Source organism: Falco rusticolus, chromosome 5 (assembly GCF_015220075.1).
Source record: "Falco rusticolus isolate bFalRus1 chromosome 5, bFalRus1.pri, whole genome shotgun sequence".
In the NCBI taxonomy this organism is placed as follows: domain Eukaryota; kingdom Metazoa; phylum Chordata; class Aves; order Falconiformes; family Falconidae; genus Falco; species Falco rusticolus.
In genome coordinates, this window is record NC_051191.1 from 86,837,433 (window position 1) to 86,854,375 (window position 16,943).

General features: G+C 45.7%; 1 protein-coding gene across 6 annotated transcripts in view; it reads right to left on the bottom strand.

Moving 5' to 3' along the window:
* LOC119149024 (limbic system associated membrane protein) overlaps positions 1 to 16,943 on the bottom strand; it is a 1,019,865-nt gene that overhangs the window by 154,220 nt on the left and 848,702 nt on the right. The window lies entirely within an intron of this gene.

The following is a 16,943-nucleotide window of genomic DNA, read 5'->3' on the forward strand; positions in this document are numbered from 1 at the left end:
TTGAGAGGTCCGTTCCTTCCACCATTTCCAAGTCTACCTTAGGTTAGACACCTACTAGAGGACACAGTTGGGTGAGGTAGTCCCACCCAAAATTTGCAGTCACACAGCTTGCACTGACCGTGTGCTGAGGATGACCATGGCAGTGCCCTCACCAGTTGGGCATAGCTCCATAGGATCTGAATAGAGTGGGCAAAGCCAGGTGCTGGTATCATGGTTCATCAACAGTTTCCAGACCGTGGTGACATTGTGAACCAGATCCAGGGTCCATGCAGGAAGACAAGGCCAGAGACAAGCTACCTACCACATAGGTCCACGGCCCATCCAAGAGATGGTACCAGAGGCAAGCTGGAGACAGGTACACCTAACACACAGATCCAGGCCTGAGCTTACATGGATTCCTTGTCAAAGGGTAGGTGGATACTCCTGGGGAGACTGGTCAAGGCCCTAATCAGTGCACTCAGGGCCCTGGCAGCTGATGCCATTTCCTGAAGACGTAACAGTGGCTCCCAGTAGGGAGGAAGAGGATGGAGCTGTCCAGAAAAAATAAACAGGGTACGTAACATCTCCACCACTAACCCAGCATTAACTTTTGTGTTAATAAAGACACCCGGCGGGGATGTGATTTAGTTATACTATGTCTTGCCCCACTAAATAGAGACACTGGAACATTTTATATGCAGAATGACGATTGGAATAGCCATTGCAATTTTCAGCTTAAACAGCTCCTTTATGCTCAACATCCACCCAACATCTAATGGACAGTTTATATTTTGCATTGAGGATTCAGCAGCCGGGCAAAAAAGAGGAAAGCTTTACGAGTCTTCACTCTAAGTCAATTAGAATTTCAATGTAGGTCGAATGCCAGGGAGAAGAATGGGACCTGCAGCAATTCAGATCTCAGATGTTCATGTACTCTAGAGACAGAAGAATCATTGCACACTGTATTCTATCTTCCAGAGCTGGGGGCATTCGGAAAGGCGTGGTTTGTTCTCTGCTGCATATCTAATAGTGTTTTGGCCAACTAGTCTTTAAAGTTCCTGGGAAATGACTCTTCTACCTTTGCCCTGGGAGGCTATTTCACAGCTGAATACATCCCCATTCCTGATCTGCCCTTGTTAGTCCTAGCTGTGACCTCCATAGAGAAGTACACAACTTCTTTAAATATTTGGTAAGTCTGATAGTTGTTCGCAGGGTGTTTCTGCACCTAGACCCAATCCGGCACACCCCAGCGCTAGTCTGGAATACATCAGGCCAACGCTGTGAAGTCAATCAAGCTGCACTGATGTAAACCATCTCTCAAACACTACATCTCCACTGCATTCACTTAACCAGGGTTTGCCCATCTCCCTCTTTTAAATTTTAGCATATTTGTCTTTGCAGGTTACAGTTCTACTTATAGTGATTGATAGTGCTGGAGAATGGACAGGAGGAAGCACCAAAGAAAGAAGGGCCAGATGCGATCACTTTGTGCCAAAGTTCCCGGAGGCCCGGCAAGCCCACACGGTCATTGCTGACTTCATTTTGATACTTCCATACGCCAGCACGGACACACGCATGCACACACCTGTGCATGTCATCCGCTACCAAAAGCATCACTTCCAGTCTAAACTACTTTCTTCTTTTTCCCCTCTCCACTCCCTCTGCTGCTCATTAAAACTCATCTCTGCCACCTGCGATGGTGAAGAGTCAGCAGGCTGCCCGGGCAGCGCTAGCTAATGGGAACTGACAGCCTGCCACCATTTTCCAAAGGCTTACCTTTTTGAAATCTGCCTGTCTTTCAGCCTGACTAATTCTATGGAAGACTTTTATCACAGGGAGATTGACCTCAGGCAGGAGACATTTTGTGTCACTGCGAACAAGTGAAACGAAGACACGATGGGGACGGCAAGAACTCACTAGCAGCAAAAGGGAAGGGGAAGAAAACTGATGTATGACAAGAATACCTGCTTCACCGTGGCAGGCAATCCAGTGACTGGTCTTCTAATGAACAAATTCACTAAGGAACCTGAACTGTGGCATACTTGGGGACCCTGTAAGAGGCAACCTTAATTGATGATAAACTAAAATATCAGTCGAGTTATGAGAAGCATCTTCCCATTGATTTACAACACTCTGGATCCAATTAAAGGGTTCCTCCTTCCTCTGCCAGCTAGTGTCTCATGAGGTTGTAGGCTGCCTTACAATGACTTACAGGACAGAGTCTGGAATACCTCTGTACTTGGGTTTGGGACCAGTAATTTTTACTACATTTTATCGCAGAGATGTGAAATTTAAAAAAGTAAAAAAAGTTCACAGCATGGATACCTATTCATACTTAGAGCACTTAGAGTAAACAATGCTGTTATTGTACTTCCCTGCTGAGGTGCTGTCCCACAGGAGCTTTAGTCTGGAGAACTCATTAGCCTCTTTATTTCCTGAGCTCAGCATCCCCAGTTGAACTACATTCCTCAAGACCCACTTCAGCCTCCTCTCAAACTGAATGGCAGATCCATCCCAAGAATCACAATTTCTTCCCATTCAAGGCTTCTGAGGCTGCCATGAAAAGAAAAAGCTATTCATCCAAAAAAAAAAAAAAAAAAAAAACCAACAAAAAAACATTCCATCTCTCCCTGCATGGTGTCAAGTGCGGCCCAATTATGCCTTTCAAAAAAATCAGGTCACTTTGCTATTAGCTCTATACTACTGGGCCGGAAAGCTCCTGAGAAGGCATGGCCGTACATCTCCTAAGAGCTCAGGACAGCTCTTTCCATCAGTGGTCTGAGCTTCCCCTTCCAGAACAGGCCAATGGATGAGTGTACCAGACCAAAGAGGACAGAAACTACAAAAACCTGGAAGGACTGGCATCTATGACAATTTTCTATGTCATGCGTTCCCTTTGTCAGACACCAAGGGTGCATTTTGCCTCAGAGACCCCTCCAGGTCCTAAAGAAGTCTTCACACACCTAAAGCTTATCTGTAGCCAAGCACTGGCCTTGTGGGGAGCTCCAGATCAAAAATTTAAATGAGAGTGGATACAAGGCTTTTCCCTCCCCTGACTTCTCCACAGATAGAGGAACCTATGCCCATTTCCCTCCCACTTGAATGTGCCTGCATTGTACTTAACCCTTCTGTTCTGAGATCCTCCTCTACATCAATTACTCTGCTTTGGCCTATCTGCTGGATTTCCTGCATTCTGAAGGAGACGTGGTGCTTCTTAGATGACCGCCTGGCAGACACATACAAGGCATTTACCCTTATGGACCCTTCCCCTGAGGTTGGGTGGCACAGTCAGCAGTCTCAGTTTGCCCTCATTAGTGGCTACTGTGCAGCAGCAACCTTCTGAGTTTGCAACTTTGCATCAAGACTAGGTGTTTACTATTTCAGTGTGGGCCAGCAGACACATATAGGGTACGTGAAAAGGTGAGATTTGCTCCCTTAAAGAGGGCTATCACTCCAAATGGGCTGCAACCATCGTTGAAGAGACGAAGCGCCCTGTGGCAGGGATGAGTAAGGAATATCCAAGCGGCTGGGCAGAGCTGCAAAGCTGCAATTCACATTCACACGATGCTGAGGGAGGCCTATCTCTGGGACAGTGGTTTAAGCTCATCTTGAGATAGGGGAATTAGGGCTACAGTAGAAGAGAAATTGGGGTTTTTTGTATATTACCCAACACCGTCCACTCATCCCTGCAATCATCCAACATGCCCTAATTGGTTCAGTATGTCCCCGCAAACCAGAAACCGAGAGTGGCTTGGTAGGAGATGTACAAGACACAGATCTAAGACACAGGCAGAAGCCAGTAACGATGACCAGCTGTCACAGGCAGCAAACCCCCCCCGGCAGTTGGCACTGGTGAATTTTCAAATACCCGCTGGTCACTGCTACCCCATTAATCATGGGCACTTTGCCCAGGCTACATTCCTGAACAGCTTTTTTCTTTCTCTTCCCCCTCTCTCTTCCTCACAGACTTCTAACACAGTTAATAAAAAATTTATCAGGGCAATGAAATAAACAGCGATTTGATTTGATCTGGGAGCCAAAGAGGGGAGAGTTTCTGCTGTTCAGGTGCAGACTTGGAAGTTTCTGCAACTGCTGGCAGAAACGTGCCCACAAAACCAATAGGCTTAGGAAAATAGAGATGTTAGATGTTGGTTTTTTTGGTTTTGTGGGGATTTTGTTTGTGGGCTTTTTTAAGGGAGTGGAAAAGGCTGGAAGGGTGCTCTTGAACCCCAGGAAGAAGAGGGTAACACTGTGAAATCCATAGGGACTAACGGACGTTTTGCAGCAGCAGTGATGGAAACAAGCATGGCAGCATCCAGCACTGGCACACAACAGTCACCACAGCTCCTGAGAACTGCAGGTGCAAGTGACTAAATATCTGGTGTTTCTTTCTGAAATCTTTTATAGTTCTCCCTTCGGGAAGAACAAAGAAGAGCGAAAGAAGCACTTGGGTCTAACACCAGTGATGTCTCAAGGACTAGAGAGACAGGAGCAGCATCAAGTCCAGGAGTAAAAATGGAGTACCCTGGAACAGTTTGGGCTAAAGTAGCATTACTCCTCCATGTAAAATTCAGACTGCACCTAGGGCTTTGCTGGGCTGGCGGCTCTGGGAGCAGGAAGAACAGAAATCTTTTCAGGGGACAGCCTTACCCTCTGGCTCAGCGGGAAGCAGCAGGCAAGGGTATCCAGGCAAGGAGATGGCAACCTTCCATGGGGAGAGCTTGCGCGAATTTATGTCAGGCTTAAAGCAAGAGATATGGAGGGGAATGCAGCTGCCCATTACGAGGACAGGTAAATACATCAGGGATTACAGCTGAAAGTGTTATCCAGTGTAGGACAGAATACAGACTGAAAGAAAAGGTATTGTTATACTATTTAAAGTCACGCATTCCAGGTTATGGCAAGAGGAAGAGTCAAGGCCAGTCAGTGCTGCCGAGGAGACAGTATTAGGCTGTGGGTAATGCCAGAGTCTCTAGTTTCTTACAGAGTTTCATCTTTTCTGCATTGACATACAGGGTGGATTCATATCACCAAATTTTCGACATTGAAAAGTTTGCTGTGTAAATCCAAGTCATTCACATTCCTCCTGTAGTCCAAACAGAGAAGCAGGGACTTCCAGGGGGATGATCCATCACATTATCTCAAGGCAGACAGCAGAAAGAGTAAGATGCCAACTTCTCCCAGCAGACTACAGATGAGGGCCAGATGACTAGCTTAGATTTGTGCTACTAACGCTTAGATGTCTAAGATTAAGTGTGATGAATCTCACCTGTAGTATTCCACTTCTGTTTGCAAGACCGCGTCCATACAGACAAGAGATGCAATGCCTGAAGGGAGTGACACTTCAAAGGCTAAGTGACAGAGATGTGTATCTCTGGACTTGGATTTTAGTCCTGCCTCTTATAGGACACCTGTGCAATTTATATAGCAGAACTATGTACACACCCTCGGTTTGTTAAAATGAGATGAACCTTTTATGAGTTTGGATGGGTATGTCTATACTGTCAATGTGATTTGTTCTCTTTTGCTCCAGAGAGCAAAGCCCAGTCCCTTAGTTTTGCTCCAGCCCTTTGGACAGCCGTGCACACAAACAGGACATCACTCCCAGGCTCTTTCCTGGAATGAACTAGTGCATCCCCTCTCAGAGGAGAAGCAGGCACAGCTGACGTGGACAGCCCACTCCAGACATGTAGACAATGCCAAGTTTGATTTCCTCAACCTGCACAAGTCCCCCAACACCAACTCTACAGGCCCTGGGCTTTCAAATCCCTCCAGGCACTCTTCTGTCATGTAACACGCAGTCTTGGCATCAGGTTATACAAAGACCAGTCTGTCAGGCTGTCTCCCAGCCTTCTCATTATTTCAAGCACTTTTAACCAGGAAATATAATAAATCAATCAGCCAAAAAGGAAGCATGTCTCAGGACCACAGGGGCACCACGGGGAGCATGGAGGAGACCAGCACCCCCCACCAGTGCCCAATGCAATGTGGGCATGACCTATCCATTCCAAAAGGTGGTACCATCAAGTAGCATGAACACAAGCCAGTCTGAGTTCAGGGTTTTCTGTGATACTACCCACAGAGGGAGTATTGGCATAGCCAAGGTATCAATCTCAACTGCAAAGATGGTCCACAGGCTTTGCACAGCTGTAAATATTCTCCTGTCATACCATGAATTACATGAAACATAATTGTAATAGTTAAAAACACAGTAGGAGAAGTAGTCGCTGCCACCCCGTTAACACTTCTCTCAAACAGGTTAATGAGGGGCAGTCTCCCTACGAACTTTTGTTCTTTACTTCTTTCCTGTAGGTCAACAAGTGGATTAATCTTTCAGGTAAAATCATGAATTGGGAGCTCTACGCATTCATAATCCCTAAAATCATTATTGGATTTGTATAGCCAAGGTCATAAGGCTTCTACCTTGCAAAGTCTGTTCTGTGGTTATTAGGGGAGATTTATTCTACTTCTTTACAAATATATATATTTTTTTTGCATTCAAAAAAGGAACATACCCGAAAGTCACGTTCCCATCAGTCTAACAAGAGGAAAATAATTTTGAAGAGACTCTCCAGACTACAGCTGCTGCTGTGACACCTGTGTGAGGGCCATGTGGATTTCAGGTTTAGGATCTTGCTTCTTGGCTTCTCTCCCTTTGAAAGGCTCTCTGTGCCTTACTTTGCTTATCTGCACTTAACGCATTGCTGGATATACTTGGTGGGTACCAAAGCTGAGAGCTGAACCTCCCAGTTACCAAAACACGAGTAGATGTCCCACTCACCCACTAACTCAACAGCTCACAGTAGTCTAGTCTTAACATACAACTTCTTCTGGTGACATAGGTCTGTCTCTTTGCAGACAATTCTGTCAACGCATCCACCAGCCAGATCGTGCCTGACCTTCCAGGCGAGCTGCTAACCTTCCTTATGCCCAAGTCAACCACGGCCAGATGCCCCAGGCCCACCACACCACCCATACCCTGTGCACAGCTAAGCATCCACCTGCCAGGATGCTGTGAAGAAAGTCCACAATCTTACAGCCTGAATGGCTCACAAGCTGAGGGCACCCAAAGGTGAGGTGCCATTATGTTAAAATCACAGCACCATGACAGTCCCTTCCCCGCACGTTCAAAGGGAGTGTCACCTTATTAAAGGCAAAAGGCTTTTCTTATACTGCTGACAGAGAAGCCTCAGAAAGGAATAAAGAAGATAATAGGCTGCCAGAGGCCCAATTTACGCACCCCAAAATTAATGAGTCATTCCAATTAAATTATTTGCCCTAAATTAAAACTTATCACCAAAATCCAATTCTCATTTCATTACAGAGGACCTCCCTAGTTACCAATTTTTTTCTCCACAGATTTTTTTTAAAGGTTACCTTCATGGAATGGGAAGAAAAACTGTAGCTGTAGTCTACTTTTCTGTTTGAGGAGCCCTGAAAGTTTATTTTTCAAAAATTCTCATTTCTATATGTCTCCACATAATAAATTAAGACATTCCTAGAAGATCTGATGGAAGACCGGAGAAATACAAGATCACGCCATCAAATAGACGATGTAAGGGAAATGTGATACATAAAGGAGGAGGCAATTTTAAACGTAGCGTTGCCCAAGCGTCAGCAGCCCCAGCTTTTTGATATAGAACTGAGAAAGCTCATCCACCCCCACCCCCACGCCCCCATCTGGGGATCTCCAAAGGGTCTTTCAGCAAAAGGCAGGCAGACAACTGACGGCACTCCCTATGTGCCTTTGAGAAACAAACCGAGCTTCTGCTCGTATTCTCAGACTTTCACACACCGCTACGACTTCTCGAGCAGGGCTTGGTTCCTCCTGCCACGGGTCTGCCCCCCCCGACAGCCGGGGCTGTGGCTGGCAGGCACCCAGCCCTGCCGATGAGCACAGCCACGTGCTCCCTCACACTGCCCACGCCAACCGTCCTTGCCTTCCCAGGAACAACCTTCCTCCTGTCTTCTGTTGGAGATTAACACTTTTTAACCTAATATTTGTTTTTTTAAGAGACGTTTTCAAAAGCTGTGGTTGGGTTTTGAGAAAGTGCTCCCTGTCTGAATACTCTGTAAATGGAAGCCATATGTCTAAGTATCTGTATCTTTTTTGTCTATTTTGTTGTGCGCACATTTGGCAAGTTATTTTTTCCCCTTAACTATCACATCTCAGTCTTTATTAAACCAAGCTGCTATTCTGTTATTTTGGAGGGTTTTTTTCCCAAGCAACCAACTCCTGACATTTTAGTGGCTATACAGGAAATGTGATATTAAGTCATTATTTTTTTCAGAATGTTTCTTCACTTTCTAGCGAGTAAGGAGCTGCTGTTGGGGTAGCAATTTCAATGTTTCTAAAGATAAAAAGAAGAGCTGGAGCTCTGAAAAAGCCATCAAAATCCAAACCCTGAAAACCTATTACTTAATACAATTTATCATTTGTTGTTTTTCTGGAAAGCAGCTGGAGGCTCATCCTACATGGCATAGCATGCATACACACCAAAAAGACAGGGTACGCATCCGTTGAGGAGTGATGAGAGCCAGCAACTGGGCAGAGACAAATGGCAGGAGCACATGGTCATCGCAGGCCGGCTGGGGTCAGTATGCACCATGAAGATGCTGTAGCAAGTGCACAGCACAAAGACTACGCCTACCTGCCTTTCCCCGTTCTTCAAACCGTCAAGTCACTTTTAGAAGGACAGTCTCATTTTAGAAATACTATCTCCTTTTTCCCTTTCCTGAAATGCTAATTTCTTTCCTTCTGTAATTAATCCATATTAAACAGTAAAATGGGAAGCTTCTGAAGTAGGAAATAAATTTGCTTCTTTCTACAAGTCTTGATGTTGTTTTTGAACTGTTGGCTCAATTTAGGCTTATTTTACAATCTGTTCCTGGCCAATTCCAATTTCAGATGAAATTTTGGCTCCAGTGAAGCAAAATTCCCTTTAATTTCAGTGGAATCAAGGTTTTGATCCAGGTTCTCATCCACTAACACACAGCTACAATGAGTGTAGACAGCAGCACAGCAGCCAAAACCACAGAACATGAGCCGGTGAACTCCAGGAATCTGGAATTTCATCCCATATGGAGTTTTGAGCATGGCAGATTTGCAGTATCGCTCCACTGGCACCAGTGAAGTAAGAAAAACAGACAAAAGGAACACGCTGTTCCACAAACGCTGGAATTAGCAAGGCCTGGTTTACCGCAGCTACGTGTCCTAGGTCCTTATGCCTTGTACCTTGGAAAACCTTCAAAGATCTTGACCAGTTTTAGTCCAGGTGGCACCCGCCAGCTGGCACGTGCATGGCTCCAGACCTGTCTGCAACCACACAGGCTTCTGCGCATCCCCTTGGTAAGGGATGCAGGAGGAGACTGGGATCCATCGGTGGGGATCTGAGGGGCAGGAGCTCTTGTTGGGGCGAGGTCACAGCAGGGATGAGGGGTGCTGGAGTGAGCTGAGCAGAGGACTGCCAAGCAGAAGGGCAGGCAAACAGCATAACCGTACAAATAAACCCATACACGCTTTGTTTCTTAGGAAGCCAAGCTACTCCCAGTATCTCTAGGGTTTGGATATAATAAGAGCTCAGCTGAGCGAACCACAAATCTGGCTAACCTCAACCTGGCAGTGCTTCTTTCAAATGAAAAGAAGAAAATAAAGTGGACAGTAAAGCTACGGAAAAGGTTGATCTGAGACAGAGCATGATTAACCTTCGCTTTCAGCTGTATTGCAAGTAAAAAGACAAGCTGATCCTAAAGTTTCTAGCGGAGACTAGCTATGCGTCTTCTCTCATTATTTTGGGTTAGAAATCCAATGCTTCAGATCAGATCTTTTTGAGAATTTTTTGAAACACATTTTTTGCTTATTTTCAAGCTATTAAGCAGTTACAGGCCTGCTGTGTAAAATGAGTAAGATATTTATTCCTGGCTACATTAGCACTTTTTTCCTGGGGAAAAAAAAAAAAAAAAAAAAAGATCTGGAGAGGCTGTGGCAAAAAAATAGTTCACTCACTACTGACAAGACTGGGGCCATCAGGAAGGGAGCAAGCAATGGGAATTTATGACTTAGGATGTCCAAGGGGCTATATTCTGTGGTGGGCAGATCGAGTCAAATTCCAGGTCAAAAGTCAAGGCAATTTTGTTGGGCCACCACTACCACAGCTTTTTCAGCAGCGGGAGCAGGAACACGCTTGGCTTTACAATTAACGGTTATCTGTACTCTGCCAAGGGTTAGCAGACGTGGTGGTGGGACTAGGTTCTTGCCGTGTTTGGAGCTGACAGCAAAATATTGTTCCTATTCCATTGCCTTACAGTCCGGGCTAAGACTTGGGACAGTAGACTGAGACTATCAGCCTGAGAAATAACAAGGCAAAATCTTTCACAGCGCTGGTCTGAATCTAGAATCAGCTGATCAGACAAAATCACACAAATTCAGCTGATACTGCTTTAAAGAGACACTCAAGCTAAGCTGATTTATATACACTAAGGAGCTGGATTATCATATCAAGATCTTTCCTCCCAGCCGTAGGAAAGCCTTCTATGTATTTTATGCAATACTTCTTTCTCCAAAATGAGTAAGCATTTTTTCAAGTATTCTGTTTTTGTCTCCTGCCTGCACCTGCAAAGCAAGCATCAAAATATTTCCAGAAAAACCTCCTGATTTATGCACTAAGAAGTGCTGAGATCCAACCTATATAACAGAGCCAAACCCTATGCTGCATAGCAACATTCCAGCCATGCCTGGAGATAGAAAAACAGAAGTTAAGAGGCATCAGGACACTATGGGGAGGCCATAAAAATACTAGATGGGGAGCAGCAGGAAGTTCCTTGGTAACCTATGAAGCACCAGGCACAATCTCCTCCTGCAATTTATGAGTTTGGGCAAAGCGAACCAGCACAGAAAACCTAGATAGCATGCCACCAATACTACTGTGTGCCTGAAATCCTGGAATTATTTCGCTGGTAGGAAATTACAGTCCATGGTAACAGGGGAAGGGTGGCAACAAGATCTACCGTGCTTCAGTTCCCCAAGACGATTCCCTGCTCTCTCAGATTATTTTTCCCATCAAACCCATCCGCTGTCACTTCCTTCTGAGCATGCTGGTCCTGTCTTTCCCAGTCCCTGTGGTAATCTGAATTTATCTCCTCCCTCCAACCTTTTCTTCTTCTCCCCCAACCGCTCCCAGTAAAATGATCTTTTTTCTTCCTCCCAGAAAATTCATACTCCCATGTTAACTCATTATTCTTTGCAACAGCATGCCAAATTCGCTGTCATTTTCCCACTGGGGCTATGTCCTGAAAAAGACAAAGTGGTCTGTGCTCATTCTTACCTACTGCAGACTCACTGGAATTGAAAGTGCTACAGTGCTAGCGCTCAGAAAGATCCCTCCAAATTCTGGGCCCTGCGCCCACAAAGCGGGGAAGCAAACATCTCTCGGAGAGCAGCAGCTGACTCCAAAATCCTTATTGTCTGGCTAGCAAAGGAAAAATAGTTTCAGCTGTCTTCAAACCGCTCTGCTTCCAGTGCTGGCCAAAGAGGTGTGGGAAAGACAGGCATGGGCTCCCACCACAGCTCTGCTGAGCTCAGAACCAGTCTGGCTCTGGTCTCCCAGTGATCCACTGCAAGCACTGACAGCCACCGGCCCCGGATTCTGGCAGGGAATAAACTCCAGCAGAGAATGACAGCAAGGGGTCTGGAAAGACTGAAAGGATGCATGGCATCATATGCACTGCTCATCCCAGGCTCCCCACTACAGCCAGTGGAGGGACACCGTTATTCCCACTGGTCAATTCGTCTCATGAATTTTGGACAGCTACTTTAGGATGAGCCAGACTGTGCCTCAGAAAAGTGCTTCTCCTCATGAATGGCAGAGTCCATGGTGACCCACTCCAGTGATAACATCTACCTTGGGTTGGATGAACCCCGCTCTGGCTCATGGGCTCATGTCCCGGGCTGGTGACCAGCAGAAGTTACCTCCACCTGAGACCCGGCTTCAGGCTCCTATGTGCCTCCTATATGCACACGCTCATGTGCCTTGCTCCAGTTCTGCTTGGAAATCCTTCTCACAGTCCCAAAGTCTAAAGAATAATCTCTCCCTGTCATCTTTCCCTACCACTGTCCTCATCAATGAGGACAAGGGCTGAGCAGATGATGGGCAGCACCCTCTCTCCTCAGCTCTAGACCCAGCTCCGACCGAGGGACTCGCTGGCGGAGCAGTGCTTACACAGGGGAAAACAAGCTGCCTTTGTGGGTAAAGCATTTCTCTCCACCAGTGCTTTACCAGTCACCCTCACAAAGTCCTTTAATTACAGAGGACTGGACTGGGAGGGGGCACAGCTAATCTACCACGCACAGTTAGTAATAAATTTTCTATGGTTAGATCCTGGCCACAATGAATACATCTTTATACCACTTTGAAACAATGAATGGTCAGTCTGAATCTTTGCAAGCAAGGAGCTCTACAAAAGCAATGCATAACAGAGAAAGGCTACACCCTGTGGTTCTTTTCACACACCAATGCCTATCACTTTGAAAGAAAACCAGAATTTGCCCTTTAGCTCCTATACATTTGACTTTGAGTTTGTAATTAGGGCTGGGCAGTAAACAAGAATCCCTCTTTGTGAAAATTTGCTGCTTAAGTCTCCAAATCTGTTGGGTTTTTTTTTGCCAAAATGCCAAAGCCTTTTTAATTATTATTTTTTTTTTTCATTAAACAAGGGCAAGCTCACATTCTTTCAACAGCCAAACACTGGGAATTGCAAGAGATGTTAGTGAGCCCGCAGGAGTTCCAGGCTCCGAGCAAAAATGCAAGCGTGACTTCTCCATACCTCTGCTGAATGTTCCAGCTTTTAGATAAGCTGTGGCAATGCTACACCTTTTTCTCTACCCAACTTTGACCAGAAAAAACATCTCCAACCTGTAAAACCTTCCTGATTAAATTTTAAACAAAGCCAAAACTAGTGAAGTGTTTTAGTTTCAACTGAAAGGTTCCCAGCCATCTCCATTCACAATGATGCCTTGCTGTAAAGGCTCTGGGCAGCAAACACGGCAACCATCTGCTTGCTCCTGTTCGCGAGTCATTCCTTCAGCCTGCCTTAGACAGACCTAAGTCTTTACTGCACATGAGAAAAGTAAGGACTACAGAGTTTTCTCCACTGATATTTAATGCCTGAGAAGGGCTTGAGGACATTGCCCTAAAAGAACAAGAACTCAAAGTAACGCTGGGAATGGGGCAGCCTCCACTTCCCCGTTATGACTCGTTCTCCTGGAACAAGTCACTGAACATACTGGAATGAACGATTAAACATCCCATTTATAAGCACCTAGAGGATAATAATACAGTAAGAGAGGAAAAAAAAAAAAAAAAAAGCAATGTACTTTTGGCAAGCACATATCATGTCACCTCAGCTTCATTCCCTTTTTTTGTAGGATATCTGGCATAGCAGATATTGCAGGAGCAGTATGCTTGATGATGTGATATATCTTGACTTCATAAGGCCTGACAGTCTCTGGAATAAGCTAAGAGAATATGGTGGATGTTAAATCACCATCAGGATGCTTCAAAGAGCTGCAACCAACAGATCGCTATCCACCAGGGATGGAGGTTTTAGTGGGTTGCTACCACAGTCCACTTTTGTGCCCTGATTACTTCAATACTTTAATTAACACCTTCATGATGGAACAGAGAGATGGCACCAGGCTTTAGTTGATGACACTGAACTGGGGGCAGTTGCAAGTGCTTTGGAGACCAGGATCATAAGTAAACTGAAGAAGTGGTCTCCATGGAGAAACCAACCAGATGGCATCCAACACCAGTGAGCACAAGGCAGTATGCCCAGGAAGGGGTGGGGGTGGGTGGGTGGGGGGTATTAATGCTCCAATACAGAAGGGGGGAACGAGCTGCAGACTGTGTCGCAGACCAGTAAGAGAGGGTTAGAAAGCAGCAGAGAGACTGAATAAGCAAAAGCAATTAGGTGCTCTTATAAAAGAAAGGTAAATCTCACCTCATTCTGGAGTTAGGTGAGTGCAGCATGATATGCAAAACACGACTGGTATTTTTATCTGCATGACTGAGTCCTAAACTGGGACTTTTGATTTGGTTTTGGACAGCACACTTAAAGAAACATGTAGACAAATCAGACAGTAGTGAAACCCATATGACATGAGGGTTGTAAAAGCAGATGTGTGAGAAGCAGTGAGCCTGTTAAGCTGGACCAGAGAGTTCGGAGACACAGGGATTAATGGGCTTTTAGCAGATAAAAGGTAGTTTTGAGGAAGAGGAGAAGAAATTACCATGATGTGTCCTGGAAGGACCAGAAATAATTGGCAGCAAAATCAATTAGGATCATATGTTAATAAAAGCTTTCCAAGTGCAAGGAGAGTGAAATAATGGCTATGCAGGCACAGGTTGTCTTCAAAAAATACATGTTAGGGGCAACCACCGTATAGCTGATCTTGTTTCACTGCATGGGGAAGGACCAGACCACCTCCTGTGGGTCCTTCCAGGTCTTTGCTCCTCTGAGGAGATGACCACAGAAACATCTGGGGTAGTTCACAGGGAGGTTTGCTATCACACCCCAAGCGAAGCAGCAGGAGATGCCGCGAGTGAGGTGGTGGCTCGGAGCAGCCCCCTCATGTGTTCACCCCAGTGCAGATAGCGCAGCCCCAGCATCTGGGAGCAACTGAGCTGGGCAGGGGCAGGTACCTCCCGTCCAACCCCCCTGCACGCAGTGCTGCCCACCTGGGTCAGAACGGCACAGCTCGTGGCCACGTTATACTAACCAACCTTTTGGCAGGGAATGCCTACTTCTGCTAGCGGAGTTGGCTTGAAGTTTGAGGAGGAAAGACTTATGAAGAGAACTTTCTCTACTTTTAGCTGTCTATCAAGTGGCAATTTTCTTTAAGTGTTGTTTCGTTACCTCCCTTCTAGACCTCTGCAACATGCCCCAGCTGGGAGCAATCCTATCAGTGAGCACAGACACTTACAGAGAGGAAAGGCACAGACCGAGAAGGCTGGCTGTGCAGAGACTGGTGCTGCCCGACAAGGCACAGCTGGCTCTTTCCTTGGAAATACTAAAGGACATGGGCACCCACGCTGGAGAGGTGATGTCCCTCTTTCTGTGAGATACTCCTGCAGCTCTGGCCAGCAAAGCTCACCGCAGGGAAAGCTGATTTTCTCAAAGGAGGGAAGGACCTGCTCCTAGGATGCAACTCCATTAGCCTGCAGTCATCTAAACGCAGTGAATCGTTAGCCCAGCTATTTCAGTGGCACTGTGGGCATGGAAGTGGTCTTCTCGAGTTATAAGGGCTCCAGCATCACTCCAGTATCCACCTACCTGTTAGTTAGTCTCTGGTATAGCTATCCCGTTTGTTTCTACAAGCAATAGGAGCTGGGTTTTGACAGTGGCTATACAGATGAGGGAGTTGAACTGGGGGAGATGAAGGACGTGTCTTTGGTATAGAGTGCAGTGGGGAGCAGGAATACCCCCGGCAGCACAAACGGAGCAGGATGGGAAGCCTGAGCACGTCTCTAAGGCAGCCTGTTGCTTCCAGGGCACGAGCAGCTACCATTGCACGGTCTTTCACTGACAAATCCAGGCGTCGCCAGTGATGCCGTGCCAGCTGCAAAGCTAGCAGGGAGTCTCTGACCCTGCCTTATTTCGGTTTCCCTGGGCTTGTTCAAAGGGAATCGCTGACCACCATTCCAGAAATCCTCCCGCCAGATTACCGCACAGATTGCTTGACCTGTTATTTAATTTTTCAAGAGCTGTATTTTCTTTTTTTTTTATTTATTTTTACATTTGGGATGCCCAGAGCTCTACACAGCCCATGCTTTTAAATTTATCAGCACAAAACCAAGTAAATAAACTACATTAAATAAATAAAACCAAAAAGCTTAGCATGACTCAATATCCAAACTCCTTTCATTTGTACTAGCGGCAGACTATTTTTCAGGCAGACAACCTGCAAATCTGAGAATAATAATAATCAATATGAGAAAATGATACCCAAAGAGGGAAGAGATTATTTTTTAACATATACTATTTTCTAATGAATTAGTTTTACTAGTTAAGATTATTTTTAAAACACGGTTTAAAATGATGAGTCTACTCTTCCAAATTGTAAAGGATTTTTCATTTGTATTTTGCTTGGCATTTTTTTTTTTTTTTTTTACCAGATGAAATTCACTTTTAGAAAAATCAAAGCTATGAGTTTCAACTAATTACAGTATTACAGGACCCGGTGCTTAAAAGCAAGCATGAGGTCTTTTGTTAAATCTGTGGCAGGCATTAGAACAAAGATTATCCACAGATACCTTGTTTACAGGCATCCAGAGTTTAGGTGTGCCAAAACCCACATTTCCTCATCCTCAGAAAGGTGGCAGCAGTTCAGAGCTGGACACCCACACGTTTAGGTGAAAGCTAAGCGAGAGAGCTCAGATTTGCTCCTTTCCTTAGGCCCGTAGCTAATAGGCACAAGTAAAATTAATAATACATGTGCATGGCTCTAAAATTAATTTATACCTGTATTTTTCTTGACAGGTAAATGGAAACTGTATCCTGTGAGATTTTACCAGCAATAACCCACCTACAGCCAGTTAGCTATGCACGGCTACAGCGGGCAGGGTACACCTGCAGGGCTGGGGGGCACAGTCCACAGCCCGCTGCTGCGGCAAACACTCAGCCGAGCTGGGAGAGTGGCTCTGCGTGCTGCTGTGTGCCACTTGTCACACCGCTGGGGGAGGACTTTGCGCAAGAAGCTAAACCAGGAGCCTTCTGTCTCGCTCCATGCGCACGTAGAGCATCACCTCTGACCGTACACCCGGACTGCACCGGTGTGCAGATGAACACTCGGATTGCTAGTTAGCCCTCAGCTTGCCAAGCAATACCAGCAAGAGGAAGAGTCCCTCTGGGCATGCATTTATATCCAGAGCAATTCAAACACTTGCTGGGTGAAATAAAAGCTGGAG